The sequence below is a fragment of the Sciurus vulgaris genome (genome assembly GCF_902686455.1).
Source record: "Sciurus vulgaris genome assembly, chromosome: 12".
NCBI lineage: Eukaryota > Metazoa > Chordata > Mammalia > Rodentia > Sciuridae > Sciurus > Sciurus vulgaris.
In genome coordinates, this window is record NC_136473.1 from 59296096 (window position 1) to 59312250 (window position 16155).

Here is a 16155-nt window from a genome sequence, read left to right on the forward strand (position 1 = left end):
ACCCTACGTGTAAAGCTGCCTCCAGTGTCCCACACTAAGCCACCCAGATGTGTCTTCTAAGTGTCTCTTCTCTCACACTCTTGCTTTCATACTTTGTCCTTTCTGTCCCCCTAGCTGGCTTTGACCTTTCTCCCTCCTTTCACTGTCTATGTCTCCTAAGGTAGCAGTTCTCAAATTTGTTCAGATGTCAGAAAAGCATGCTTTCCACACAATACCATGCTTTATTTTGCAGAAGAAATACTGATAAAATTAATTATATCATGCAAATCTTTGAAGCACTTTTACCAACATAAAATGTAGCTACTTTCGATGTGTAACCTAGACTTATACCTAAAATCATGTATGCACATGTACACACACAGACACACACAGACACACACAGACACACACACACACACACACACACACACACAGACAGACACACACACACACACACCATGGCTAGGAACAAATCATGATTAATTACTTCTCACTATTATTAACGGACTACTCAATTATATATCTCCTCATCTGGTAGGATTTGCTATTAGAAAAGAAAAAGAAGACACCAAAAAAGTTTAGAAAAATAAAATTAGGGGAGAAAAAATTGAGGTTCAGAAAATTCCATTAATTTCTCTGTGTGCCAAGTTTGTCAGGTTTAAGGAGGGAGAGATTGAGGATCCCCAAGATACACTGGCAACATTGAACTCCAGCACCATCTCTGAGGGTGGAAGGATTTGCTGGTTCCAGAGAGAGGCAGAAAAGACCAACTCTAAATGCTCCTCTACCTATGGACTTTTTGTCTTACCTTATGAGACATCCCCCACTTTTAATCTTCTGTCCCTGTTCTCTCACTTAAAGAAATGAAGATGCTCAGATTGCCATTAGAATTCCAACTGTAGGCAGATTTTTATGGGAAAAGGTTCACAGTCTTCAGAACACTTTGACCCCATGGATGTCTTGTGATTTATTCTCACCTGGTGTGGTTCAGGCTGTCCTTGATGTAGCTGGTGCTCCAGTCACTGCAGGGAAAAAGAGAAGCCCCGTCAGAACACAGAAGCATGTGCCAACTTTTCATTTTAGTGTCAGTCTTTGCTGCAAAGACAGTCGAGTACACCACGGGTTTACACCTGTTCCCTCACCTGTGTGCTCCTCCATGGCTTCTGGTGGCTACACCACCAGACATGATTCCTATGTAAAGCCTCATTTATTTATGGTGTGTGTGTGTGTCTGTGGTTCACACTGAAATTTCACAGGTGTCATCAGATGCATTGTGTATTTCTTCAGGGTAACCTGAATGTGGGACTCTGTGATGGGAAGCAGATCAGAGCCCCTCCCTCAGGGCCACTGGGTAATATTGATCTTAAATTTGATCTGTCAGCACATCTTGAGCACATAAACACCATGTTCCATCCAGCCTGGAAACAAGCAAAGCTCCAGCCTCGTGATCATTCGCTTCCTTTGGTGGACACATTTATTGGCCTTCTATGTTGTTGTAACAAAACAAAAATGGAAAATGTAATGTGCTGTATAATGTTTATTGATTTTTTTCCTGAGCTAAAAGCAAAGTTTTAGATGTAGCCTTGGAAACAACTATGACGTTGGTATGGAAGGTCCCACGCAGCTTCCTGGAATCATTACCCAAACTTAGATCAGACTAAGGAGAGTTGGCACAATGCCAGTTTTGATTATTAGAAGTCAGCAGAACTCCTGAAGACAGAGGTTGGGTGATTCTGTTTATATCAGAATGAAACAGTTCCTATACTCCTGATCCCTCTCAGAGTCATGCCAACGATGTGCTAAGCTGTCTTGAGATGATCCCCTTGCCTTCGATACACAGAATCACTGTCTCTACACCACTTCCCCATGTTCCTCAAAGCCAGCTGAAGTCAATATTCTGGTATTAAGAGCCAGCCATCCTCAGCAGATAGAGAATAAATGGAGATGATTTTTCCCAGCTCTCTACTGTAATTGCATAAGATAGTGATTCTCAACTCTGACTACCCATTAAAATCACCAAGGAACCTCTTAAGACTTAGCCAAGACCAGAACCCAGCCCTGAGCAAGGAAACAAAGTTCCCCATGTGATTCTAATGTGCATCCAGGGCTGAGGAACCACTGACATACGTCATTAAGACACTTCAAATGCAGCATTGATGTGGCACCCAGGGTGAGTGCTGACCATAATATTGTACACCAATGTCTAAAGAATGCCTGCCTCGCTCTTGTGCAGAGCAGATTCACATCGTTACTTGCTCCTTATGCCAAGTGCATATGGTGGACTACTACTGTGAGAAGATTCCCAGAAATGGATCGTGGCTCCAACAAAATGGAAGTTTACTTTCATGTAGTGGTAAGGAGTGACTATTGGTTTGCTGGTGCCTCTATTGCATCTGGTCATTCCCACAGGACAGTAGAGGCTCTGTTCTCTTCCTGGTGTGGCTTCTGAGATCCCTTTGAGAAATCATTCTAGCCAGCCAAAAGCATGGAAAGGTCATGAGTCAGGCCTAGAAGTAGTAATTATCATTTCTTCTCACACCCCATTGACTAGAACCTAGAGGAGCACAGGGCACTGGGTAATGTGGACCAGCAGGGTGTCTAGAAAGATGAGGGGAACATGGATTGTGGTGAGTAACTAACAGCCCCTGCCACTGATCCTAGATGTGCAGGCACACTAAAGGGACAGCTCCTTCCTACATGAAAAGCATCCAGGAGTTCTGTGAAGCTTTGGGGTAAGTAAAAGTGAAAGTATCCAAAGTATTTTAGGCTCAGTAGCTCCAAAAAAAAATTTTTTTTTTTAATTAGAGGCTATAGGTTATAATGTTCTATATTTTCCATCCTCTGCCCCCCGAATAAATTGTGTGAATATTCATAAGGAAGGACTGTATGGAGGGAAAAGAGGGGTGGGAGGGGTGGGGGGGGAGGAAAAAATAACAGAATGAATCAAACAACATTGCCCTATGTAAATTTATGATTACACAAATGGTATGCCTTTACTCCGTGTACAAACAGAAACAACATGTATCCCATTTGTTTACAATAAAAAAAAAATCATAGAGATGATATGAAAAGGTACTGTAAGGGGTAGAGTCTGATGTGATGTGTCCCAGGAGTTATCACCATAACAAAAAAAATATTCATAAGGTATACAGACTATTTTAAAATCTTTCAAAAATTTTGTTTGTTTGTTTTTGCAGTACTGGGGATTCAGCCTAGGGGCAATCTACCACTGAGCTACATCCCAAACTTTACAAAAAAGGCATGTTTTATTTTTATTCTGAGACAGTGTCTCCCTAAGTTGCCCAGGCTGTCCTTGAACTTATGATCTTCATGCCTCAGCCTGAAGTTAGCTGAGGTTAGAGGCGTGTGCCTCCAGGCCCAGCTTCAAGTCTATTTTTAAAGCCTTTTGCACATAGGAATATATATGAGTTGGGGACTCTAACGTGTAATAGTGAGCTCTAAGTTTCCCTTCCCACCACTAAACAATGGCCTCATCATACTCCTCCATTCAGAAAATGGGAGCCTTCAGAGAACAGCTCACTCATCTCTCCACCACCTTGGCCATGGATCTCCACACGCCTGTGTTCAGCTCTAGCTCCTCCCTCCTTACCTGTCAAAGACCAGCCCTTCACCCCTGCACGCGGTCATGTCTTCTTTATCTTCTCAATGACTGCCCTCCCTCAGTCCCCGGCACCTGTATTCTCAGTCTTTTCCTCCATGTTGAACCATTCCCGCCAATGTATGAGCAAGAGCAGAGCTCTTCCAGGGGACGCAGGGAGCCTCCCTTGACCCTCTCGCTCCCATTTGCAGCTTCACTGCAGCAAACTCCCCAGAGTCATCCACAGCTCCTACGCCCACTCACTCCTCAACTCACTGCAAGTGGATTCCCTGCTGTGGCTTACAGAAGTTGTTTTCTCAAGGTCACCAGTGACTTCCACGTGACCAAATCCAATTGTCATTCTTCTCTTCCCATATTTTTCAGCTTGCTAGGACCCACTCCCTCTTCCTCAAAACAGTCTCCCCTCTTGGCATTTGTGAAACGCCCCAGTCTGCTCTGCCCATTTCTTTTGCCCTCTCTGGTGTCTCAGCACTAGGACTGGCACCCTTTCTTATCTTGCTGCCATTTCTCCTAGAGGAGCTCATGCAGCTCTGTGGCTGTAGATGTTATCTGTGTGCTCTTGACTCCTGAGTTCTAAATTTATCCCAGACCTTTTCTCCAACTGCTTGATTGACCCTTGAATGACTCTTACTGACAGCTCAAACCTAACCAATGCAAAGCCAAATTCAATACCACTTCCCTCCCACAAAACAAACACCTAACTTGGCAAATGGCACCTCAGTCAACCAGGTGAGAGATCTGGGAGTCATCTTTATTCTTCTATCAGTGCCCCCAAATCAATCTAACAAGAAGTCCCAGAGGAGAAATGAAACTGGAATATTAAAGCCATGTCCCACCGCTCTGCTTCCCATTGTGTTGGCCGTCATGTCTCCAGGTCACGGCAGCTGCCTCCTAACAGCCCTGCCAGCTCTGTGCCTGCTCTCCAGTAGTCTGTCCACATAGTGCTGGAGCTGGGTTTAAAAAATATGTCAATCCTTGCTCTTTGCAGCATTTCTTCACATTTCTGTTAAAATCCCAATTTCTTCCCATGCACCATGGAGCTCACACATGCCGTCCTATCTGCCTCCCAACCCTGGTGCTGTGCTGCCTTACCTTCTCCTGTCACACACAACCACCATCCACGTCCCCCCTCAGTGCCTCCAACTTACCTTCACATGTGCCATCCCCTCTGCCTGGCATGTTCTCCTCCAGCACTGCCCTCGACTGGGTCCTGGCCATTCACTGTGATGGAATCAGTACTCCTCATCTCGGTAGAGAAAGGACCAGGGTTGTGTGGTGTTTTCCAATATGCTGCAGCCCAATACTTGTATAATAGACAATAAAAGTGGATTCTAGAAAAAATAAAATGATGAAGACATAATGTAAGTCCCACTTTTAATTATTAGGTTTGACTCTTGTCCAATTACATTTAAAAATATAGGAATTGAAAACACACATGGAGGTTGCGACAAGGCCAAATTGATTTCTTATTTCACCGTGGACTCTGCAGCAAATAGTCGATGCACAGGTACTGGTCTAGGTCCCCACAAGCAATAGGGCTGCTCTAGATTTCAGTCTAAAAGTCACCATTGTTGGGGACTTCCCAGAACAGCTCACTTAAAGTACATCCTTGTACCCCCACCCCCAATACTGTTAATTTCTCTTCTGTCTCCCATTGATTTCCACTGTGGTGGAGGATTTGTGATCTTATATGACGTGAGCAGGTCCTTGGCTTGAAATCAGTCTGTCGCTTAGCTGATGGGCAGTTCCTTCCAGCTCTCACCACCACATTTGCTGTTGCAGGCACTTTGTCACCTGCCTATGACTGTGGCAGGGGCAAAAGAAAGCATCCTTTGACCATTCTCCATGAGGAAACAATCCCTACACCACGATTCAAGGGGATTTTAACCACCAGGCATTCGTAGAATCCTAGGAGAATCCACTCTTGGTAGAGTTGAAGACTCGGGAGAGGGGAGACTTTGCATTATCCACATGGAGGGACTGAGACCTCAAGGATTTCCATGTGACCTGTCCTCTCCTGATGGAGACTCCCACCTGCAACCCTCTCTCCTCCTGGTCCTTTTATCTCTTCTGTTGCTCCCCACTGGCACTGGCCCCATTATCCCACCACACTTATTCCTGGAAGTTCTGTCTCTTTCCTTCCCCAGGCCAGGACCCTTTCCCAGCCTCCTCTTGGGTCAAGAGAATCTTCACTAACCCCAGAATGGTGTACATATGACCCACATCAGAGGAAGTGGGGAGGCCTGGCCTTTAGCTCCTTGAAAGTTTTACCTCTGATTTTCTAGTCCAAAATGTGACCCGGAGTGCCAGTACTGATGTACATTTTGGGTCATACTGTGGATAAAAGAACACCTGGCTCCTTTTGGTCCAGGTGTCTTCCACACCCTATTGGGAGATGTGCAGCTTAGGAGCTCCATTTCAACTCCTGAGTATGTGAGAGTGTGGTGCTAATTTTTCTTTTCAGAAGATAGAGCAGAGGGCTTACTCAGACATATAAATATTCATTTGCTTACCTATCATCTGAAGACAGGACCAAGTAGAACCAAAAAATACTTATTGAATAAATGAATTTTAAAATGAGTGAAAGAGTATAATTCTTGTACTTAGATAAGAAGAGTAAAGAAGCCAGAAAGTGTAAAATGCAGATTATCTAAGTATAATTGACATTTTTTGTATTCAAAAGGGAGTACTCTGGTGCTAATAATGCAAAATAGGAAGAACTCAAGGAGAAATCTTTTTAAAGTGCATTAGACTTTAATTCTACCTTCATTTTGCTCAGACAATAGATTAGTTGACTTTCCCTGAGCTCAGACAGTGGAGTTGGGAGCTTGGTGTGCATAGAACAGAAGTAGTTGAATAATTATTTGCCTTTAAGAAAATGAAAATGCTCCAAACAACACACTGTTAATATGAAAGGGGTGATTTTGGTAGGAGAAGGTTGCTCTGAATCCCTTGTGATGGAGAGGGAGTCTGCCAGACTGTGTCACAGGGAAGCCACATCTATCCATAGGATGGTGCAGTCCATCTCCCAGAAGAAGCTAGGCAGGATTGCCATGAGTGAGGCAGGAAACTCAGCACTACATCCTTAAACCCTTCAGGCTTATCAGCTTCCCAGGTCTCCTAAGAGTGAGCCTGCATCCACGTCCCCAAGAGAGTCTTTGGTGTCCCTTTGTAGTAATGACCATAAAGCCAGTGTGCTCCCTGTGATGTCTGTGCTCCACATGGGGAGCATCTGGCTAAGGAGATGCTTACCCACTCAAATTTAATTAGACCATATTTTTCCAGGGAATGGGAAGAGGATTAGCAGGTTTAGACACTTATGTCTAGGCCTTCATGGAGTGTGAGGAATTTGGGGAATCCCGGGCAATCAGAAAAATGCTTTCTTCTCCCCAAACCTCACCTATGGCCAGGCTTGGGACACAGGTCCCCATCCCTGAAAATAAGCCAGACAAGATTAGTACCTGATATAAACCCCTTCTTTGCTCTACTGAGTGAGTATTGTTTTCTCCTTTTGATTAATGAGGAAACAGTGAGGGGTCAGAAGCAGTGGGAATACTTCCTAACTCATTCTGTGAAGCCAGCATTACTCTAATACCAAAACCTGACAAAGACATTAGAAGAATACTACAGATCAATATCTTTCATGAATATAGATGCAGAAATCCCCAGCAAAATATTAGCAAATTGAATCCAACAATGTATAAAAAATTACACCCCAAGACCAAGTAGGATGTATTCAAATATGCAAGGCTGGTTCAGCACTTGAAAATCAATTAAGTAATCAATCGAATCAATAGACTGAGCAAAGAAAGTACATGATCTTATCAACAGGTACAGAAAAAGAATCCAACCATAATCTGATACTGATTCATGATGCAGAACTCATTAAAATGGGAATAGAGGGGAACTTCCTCAACTTGATAAAGAATAGCTATGAAAATTTTAGAACTAACATCATACTTGATGAAAACTCGGGGCTTTCCCACTAAGGTCAGGAACAAGGCAAGAAGGTTCCCTTCCACCACTTCTTTTCAACCTCATTCTGGAAGTCCTCGCTACTGCAGTAAGTCAAGAAAAGGAAATAAAACTTGTACAGATTTGGAAAAGAAATAAAACCATCTTTCTCCAAGGATGATGTGATCATCGATGTGGAAAATCCAGAAGAATTGATTAAGCAAAATTCTTTTAAAAAATTCTAATATTAATAAGTGATTACAGCATGATTATAAGACACAAGGTTAATAAACAAAAGTCTATCCTTTTCCTAGAGACCAGGAGTGAACAAGTGGAATTTGAAATTTAAAACAATGCCATTTACATTTGCTTCCCCCCAAATAACATGCTTAGGTATCAATTTTGTAGAAGATTTACATGAGGAAAACCACAAAACCTTCATGAAAGAAATCAAAGAACTACGTAAATGAAGCACATTCCACATTTATGAATAGGAAGAGTCAAATTACTCTGGTTCCTGGTTCTTCCCAACTTATTTCACAGACTCAGTGTAATCCTGATTATTATTTTGAGGGATTATAACCTGATTTTAAAGTTTTTATGGAAAAGCAAAAGAACCAGAATAGCCAACACAAATTGAAGGAGAAGAACAACTTCAAAAGACTTACCATAAAGCTGGGTGTGGTGACGCATGCCTGTAATCCCAGCAGCGTGAGAGGATGAGGCAGGAGGATTATGAGTTCAAAGTCAGCCTCAGCAACTTATGGAGGCCCTAAGCAATTCAGTGAGACCCTGTCTCAAAATAAAAGACACAAAGGGCTAGGGATGCGGTTCAGTGGTTAAGTACCCCTGGGTTCAATCCCTGGTACTAAGAAAAAAAACCACAGACTCAACTCACCATAAGGCTATAGTAGTCAAGAAAGTGTGCTATTGGTGAAATAAGAGGCAATTGAACAAGATACAGGGCCCAGAAAAAGACCCACATAAATGTGGTCAACAAAAACAAAGAAGCAAAGACAACACAGGGAGCACACATAATCTTTCCAATATGTGGTGCTGAAACATCTAGACATCCAGGTGCCAAAGTGGGGGTGGTGGGAATCAATATAGACACATGCCTTGTCCTATTCACAAATGCAAACTAAAAATGGATCATAGGCCTAAATACAAATGCAAAATTATAAAATTCCTAGAATATAACAAAGAAAAGAATCTAGATGATGCTGGGTATCATGATGTCTTTCTGAAACAACTTGGAGAGCATGATCCATGAAAGAAATAATTCATAAACTGGACTTTGTTAAAATTTAAAAATTCGGTTCTATGAGAGTTAGCATCAAGAGAATAAGAAGATAAACCAGAAATTGATAGGAAAGGCACATCAGATAAAGGAGACTGTTATCCAAAATACAGAAAGAACTCTTAAAACTCTACAAGGTCACTAATAATCTGATTGTAAAATGGTCCAAAGCCCTTAATAGATGTCTCACCAAAGAAGAGATACAGATGGCAAATAAGCATGTGTAAATAAGCTCCATGTCAGGTGTCATTGGGGAAATACAAATAAAAACCTCAAAGAGATGCAACTACACTACCTAATACAATAGCCAAAATCCTGGATGTGGACACACCAAATGCTGATGAGTATGTAGAGCAACAGGAGCTCATATTTCTGGTGGCAATAAAAAATGACAATAGCCACTTAGGAAGACAGTTGGGTGGTTTCTTACAAAACCAACCATGGTTAAAATACACACACACACACACACACACACACACACACACATAGTAGCCAATCCAGCAATTGTGCTCTTTGGTATTTACTCAAAGGAGCTGGAAAATTTGTGTTCACACTAAAACCTGCCCACAGATGTTTATAGCAACTCCATTCATAATTGCCAAAACTTCAAAGCAACTTTTAGTAGGTGAATGGATAAACAAACTGGTTCATCTAGAGAGTGAAATAGTATTCAACACTGAAATGAAATGATCTAGCAAACCATGAAAAGACACAGAGGATTTTTTTCCTCTTTTAATTAGAACCTTATAGTTATGCATAGCAGTTGGGCTCATCGTGGCAAACTCATACGTTCTCGGAATTTGGTATAAGCTCATGATTCCCCCCTTTTCCCTCCCCCCTTTTCCTCCCCTCTTCCATTCTCCTCCTTCTGTTCTACTTCAGTTCCTTTCACTTATATATTAATTTATATTTTGACTGGTTCTTTGTATTATCCTATCCTTCCATCCCCTTTCCTTTATTTTCTCTAGCTTGCACATGACAGAAGACATTTGACCTTTGAGTATGTACATTTGGCTTATTTCTCTTAGCACAATATTCTCTTCCATTCATTTACCAGCAAATACCATGATTTCATTGTTTTATGACTGAGTACAATTCCATTTATATATGTATATCACAATGTATGTATGTATATATGCATATATCAATTTCTTAATCCATTCATCTATTGATGGGCATTTGCGTTAATTCCAAAATTTAGCTACTGTGAATTATGCTGTTCTAAACATTGAGGTGGCTGTATCGCTCTAGTATGCTGATTTTAGACCCTTGAAGAAAATATCAAGGAGAGAGATAGCTGGGTCATATGGTGGTTACATCCCTAGTTTTTTGAGGAATCTCCATACTGCTTTATAGAGTGATTGTACTAGTCTGCAATCCCACCAACAATGTACAAGTGTACCTTTCCCCCCACAACCTCCCCAGTATTTATTATTGTTTGTATTCTTGATTGTTGCCATAATGACTGGAGTGAGATGAAATCTTAGTGTAGTTTTGATTTGCATTTCCATGGATCCTAGAGATGTACATTTTTTCATATATGTATTAGTGATTTTCATTTCTTCTTTTGAGAAGATCCTATGTAGCTTTTTTGATAGGGTTATTTTTTTAAATTTTTTTTTTTTTTTTGGTGTTAAACTTTTTGAGTTCTTTGTATGTTCTGAATATTAATCCCCTATTGGAGAATTAGCTAGCCACAATTTTCTCCCATTCAACGCAGAAGATCTTTAAATGCACAGTCTAAGTGAAGGAAGCCAATCTGATAAGGCTACATACTGTATGATTCCATCCATATGACATTTTGGAAAAGGCAAAACTATGGAGATAGTAAAAAGATCAGTGGTCACCAGCAGATGGAAAAATGATGAGACAGAGCACAAAGAATGTGTGGGGCACTGAAACTATTCTGTATGTACAAAATGTACAACAGCAAGAGTGAGCCCTAATGTAAACTATGGACTCTGGATGATAATAATGTGTCAACATAAGCTTGTTAGAGGAAGCAAATTCTGAGGGGAGGGCTGTTTATTGAGAAGGCTGTGCATGTGTTGGGGAAGAAGGTACATGGGAAATCTCTGCACCTTCTGCTCAGTATTGCTGTGAGCTTGAAACTGCTCCAAATGGTCTTTACATATATGATGTAGATAGATAGATAGATAGATAGATAGATAGATAGATAGATAGATAGATAGATAGATAGATAGATAGATAAATAAAAGAATAAAAAGGTTTAGGGGTTTTTCTAACCAACAAAAAGGGCACTGTATATCTTCATCTTTGAATTTTTTTAAAGAGGAAAGCCTAAACATTTTTTCCCTGCCCCTTATCTTCCAAGCCTCAGATCTGCAGTAACCATGCTTTATTTTTGCAAGGATATAAGTCCCCTGCCACTCGCCTCCTCCTGTGCTAGCACCACTCCATCTGTGTTGAGTGCTGTTCCATGGAATACAGGATGTTTGCCATAGACATTCCTTTTTTATCATGTACATTTTGCTGTGCTCTGCACACATTTTAGATCTCATGGGAACCACCGACAGCCTTGTTTTGAAGATGTTAGAACACCGACCTCTTTATTGTATGAGTCTTTCCGAGGTGGGGCTGACAAAGCTCTATCTCCCATCACTAGGACATCCTTAAAATGCCACAGATATTTGCCTGATGTAGCCACATGGTGCAGAAACTGTGGTAAGCTGTCATCATTTCTCAACTTTTTTTTTCCATTAAAAAAATGGGACCAGGAACAGCATAGAAATCACAACTCATTGATTATGGGAAAGTGGTAAACAGAGGAGGGATAATGGTTTATTACGAAGACTATGAAGTTTTCATTCACTCACTCAAAAATGTATATATACCAAGCATAGTGCTGGATACTATAGCAGTTACAAAAATTTAAAGAATAGCCCTCTCAAAGAGGCTATAGATTTCTACAAGTATGGATGGTTCTTGACTTAGTTAGGGTGGTTTAAGATTTTTCAGCTTTATGTTGGGCAGTGGCGGGCATGCCACCTTCCCAGTAACTGGAAAGGCTGAGGCAGGAGGATTGTGAGTTAGAGGCCAGCCTCAGCAACTCAGCAAGGCTCTAAGCAACTTAGTGAGACCCAGTCTCAAAATAAAAGACAAAAAGGGTTGGGGATGTGGCTCAGTGGTAAAGCACCTCTGGGTTCAATCCCCAGTATCAAAAAAGAAAACAAAAAGATTTTCAGCTTTACTGAAAACAATTTTATTGGGAAAACAATATGCATTCAGTAGAAACTGTACTTCAAATTTTGAATTTTGATCTTTTTTCTGGGCTAACAATGGAGAGTAAGATCCTCTTCCAATGCTGGGCAGCAACTTCAAGTGGCAACTCTGCCAGCTGTGTGCTCACAAAGGGAAATGACAGATATTATGCAGAGTGCTGTATTGCTCAGCTTGGGTGTGTGGCAGGTTAGGTGTATTGAATGCATTTTCTACTTAGGATACTTTCTATTTACCCCAAGGGTTTATCAAGACATGCCTTACCATAAGTTGTGGAGTGTCATTTGTAAAAACATGTAAAACGCAGTGTCCAAGGAATTCTGAGACCATTGCCTAGATGTGCAGGGAAGGCTCGCTGAGGAGTCTGGTGTTCATGCTGGCTTCAATCTGAACAGGAGGAAACAGTGAGGCAACGGGGGCATTCAGGGTGAAAGGAGCTGCCTGGGAAATTTCCGGGAGGCTGGAAAGGGAGAGAGAGCTTAGTGGGGAAACTACAGTCTGTAGTTTCTTTGGCTCACCTGCCGGCCTCAGCTCAGGCCCTTCTTAGCCAACACGAGGCACATTGAGGGTCCCAGGCCTCTGCATCTCAGTCCCCCACTAGCCTGCCTCTACCAAGCTCCATGAGAGATTAAATATGGTAAAAATTGCATTCTGTCATCATGTGTATAGAGAGGAATTTTCCTGCTTTTCTGAAAGGAGCTATAGTCCTCTGTCATCAAACAAGGAGCTGAGCGTTGACACCTGGTGGACAGTAATTATCATCCATTTCTGGCCTCACATGGATTCTGCCTGGAACCACAGAATGTCTCGACTGCACACCTCATAAAGCAATAACTGTTGCTAATAATCTCTAAAGCTTTGGGAAACATTTTAAAAATAGAGCTACAGCAGAATCTTTGTTGTACCACCCACAGGTTCTGGCGGGTATGTTTTGCTTATAACTAGCAGCCGATGGGATCTGAGTCGCAGGCTGAGCCTAAGGGAATTCTCGGGGCAGTGTGGTGCTTTTACTCACTGGTATTCTAGGAACACGCAGGTTATTTCAAATGCTGGTCATGAGTTCACCATGCCCTGTGCTAGAGGCTTCTGTGTGTGCCATTTGTTAGGTGGCATTGTCTTAGTGAAGGGGCAGAGAGGCTGAGATACCAGAACTCAGTTTAGCCCCAAGGCAAGGCTGTGTCAGGTAGAAGCAAGGAAGTCCCTCGGGATATTTAAATAAGTTTCAACAAGTTTGTTATTAATAGCTCTGTTGTTGTTTTCTTCCAAGTCAAAGAAACACTTCCCCAGCCTCTGCCCTGATGGCACCATGCAGGGGTTTCCTCTACAGAGAAGCTGATGTTCTGCTAGGTGCAAGGTGTGAAGATAACTGCTTCCACTTAGGGGCAGATGCGTCTCCATTACAAGTGATTATGACAGTCTCAGAATGAAAGATGCAATGAATGATTTTACCTGGTCTCCAAGAAAACATGGCCATGAGATGCATTCAGGTTCTCTGAACGTTCAGGGCTGCCCTGTTACAGTCCAAGGATTCTAACTTCACAGGAAGCCTGGCTGTGCCAGTCATGGGAAGGGTAGCACAGGGACTCCAGCAAGTTTGGGCACCAGTGACACTACTAGCTGTTATTTACCAAGTCCCCAGGGTGTTCCTGACGTTTGAGCACCATGGTTTATGTACAGCTTCTAATCCTCACAATGACCTAGTGAGTTAGGAATTGATTTTCATTATACAGATGGGAAAGCGAAGATCTAGCAAGTTAAACAAGTGCCGAATACCCCACAGCTCATCAAGAGTAGAGGGGTGACTGGAACACAAACTTGGGTAACTCCACAGCCCACCCCCCTGTACACCACCCCTCACAGCCTCCCCTTGTCTCATTAAATGATGGATTGACAGTACAGCAATTCCTTAGCACATCATGGGGCCGTTTGCCTTGGAGCGGATGCAGTGATTTGAACAGTCCTGTATCCTTGAGGCCAAGTGAGAAAAATTGCTGCTGATAACAAACATGCATATATTCACAGGGCCTCTTCCATGAGATTTTCTGGGCCTTGAAAACAGTTCTGGTAATTTTCTAGTCCTATCTTGGCCCTTAGGGACTTTTTTTGGAGAGCCTACTAGGAGGAGAGCCTCAATGCTCTGGATGCTGTAATTTTGTACATAATCAAGGTGTTTTGATGTGTGTATACATAGCAAAATGATTTACTACTGCAGTGGAGCAAGTCACGTATCTTCCTCATGGTTACCTTTTTGTGTCTGTGGTGAGAACGCCTGAGATCTACCCTCAACCAATTTACAGGATACGACACAGCATTACTAACCATGGTCCCTTGATCCAGATTTGTTCACCCTCCCTACGAAACAGATGTGCCCTTTGAGCAACATCTGCCCACTTCCTCCACCTGCCCACCCCTGGTAATAACCACTGTATTCTGTTTCTCTGAACTTAACGTTTTTGCATTCTACATATCAGTGAGACCATGCATCATTCATTATTTTTCTTTCTGTTTCTGGCTTTTTTCATTTAGCTCAATGTCCTCCAGGTCCAGCCCTGTTGTTACAAATGGCTGGGCTTCCTTCTTTTTAAAAGCTAAATAGTACTCCATGGTGTGTGTGTGTAGTGTTGCGTGTGTGTTGTATGTGTGTGTGGGGGGGTGTATCATGCTTTTTCCTTATCCATTCATCTGTTGGTGGACACTCAATATACCTGTGCCCATAGAAAGGACTTCCACTAGCATGTGGCTGTGCTGGGGACCCCAGGCGACCAGATGAGCCCATCATCCTGGAGGTCACTGGGGTACCCTTCCCTGTGCTCTCACAAGAACTGAGTGGAGGGAAAATGGCATAGAGGAGGGCCACTAGTGAGAGAGCCCCACCCCCCGCCTTCCATCCCTGGACCTCACAGAAAGCTACCATTGCCTTTTCTCTTCCTCGGCTACTGCCTCTGTTACCTCCTTGGATATTCCCAGAACATGATGGAAATATTGAATCTGAGAAGAACCCCCATTAGTGTAAATGGAAATGCATGAGGTTATGTGACTCCATGCCATGGACAGCATGTTAAAGGGCATCTGCCAGCCCAAGAACAGCACCCTGGGGCAGCTAAAAGCTCCTCAGCCTTCAGAGTCAGAGCTTCAAGATATGGCTACCAGTGTCCACCTGTGGGGCCCTCCCAGCAGCCACCTGTCAGCCAAAGTTTATTGAGCACACCCTGGGCCGTGGGCCTCGGGTCTATCTCTGGGTCTTCCCTGCCCTACACCATGTTACAGGCAGAGTTCCCACTGAAGACCTCATTTCCTAGGTTCTCTGGTCACCTGGATCCCCACTAGCTCTGCCTAGAGGGAGGCAGGAGTGTGGGCAGGCAGAGAAACTGGTCTTCCCCTCACTCTTTCTGCCTGGGGACATCTCCAGCAGTGTCTGAGTGTCCTTGGGCTCCAGCTCTTGCAGAATAGACCTGGTGGGGGGGTCCCACCTTCCACTGAGGACCCCAGCAACAAAGACTCCTTCATCCAACCCACCCAGAGGTGGCAGTGGCCTCCTGCAGCTGCTGATCCTGGGGTGCCCCATCACCCATGTGAGCCACTATCTCATGATGTTCCCTCTCTTTAGAGACTTGGGTCTTTGTTGGCCCCATGGATGCATATATGATGGCTCTGAATGAAGGCCTTACTGGCATTCCTCAGAACAGCCCCAGGGACTCCTATTTTACACATCAGGACCCTGAAGCTCAGAGATGAGAAGGGTCTTAGTGTCACTCAACTGTAGAGTAGTTCAGCCAGAATTCAGACCTGTTCGTATCTAGAGCAAGTCTGGGCTTCCACTCACTCCTCTAGTTGCTACTTTGAGCTTCTGTCTATTTATCTCTAAAAGACCCAAAAAATGATCTACTTTGCAACACTGTTTGCAGGGGAGGAGGGAAGGAGGGAAGGAGGCAGAGAGAGAGAGCACGAGAGAGCATGAGCGCTTGTATCCACATGCCTTGGAACTCCTCCACTGGTGGTCCCATTTTGTCACCAGCTTCATTGGGCATGTGCTGCCAGTGAGCAGTACTACTTGCTTTTTTCT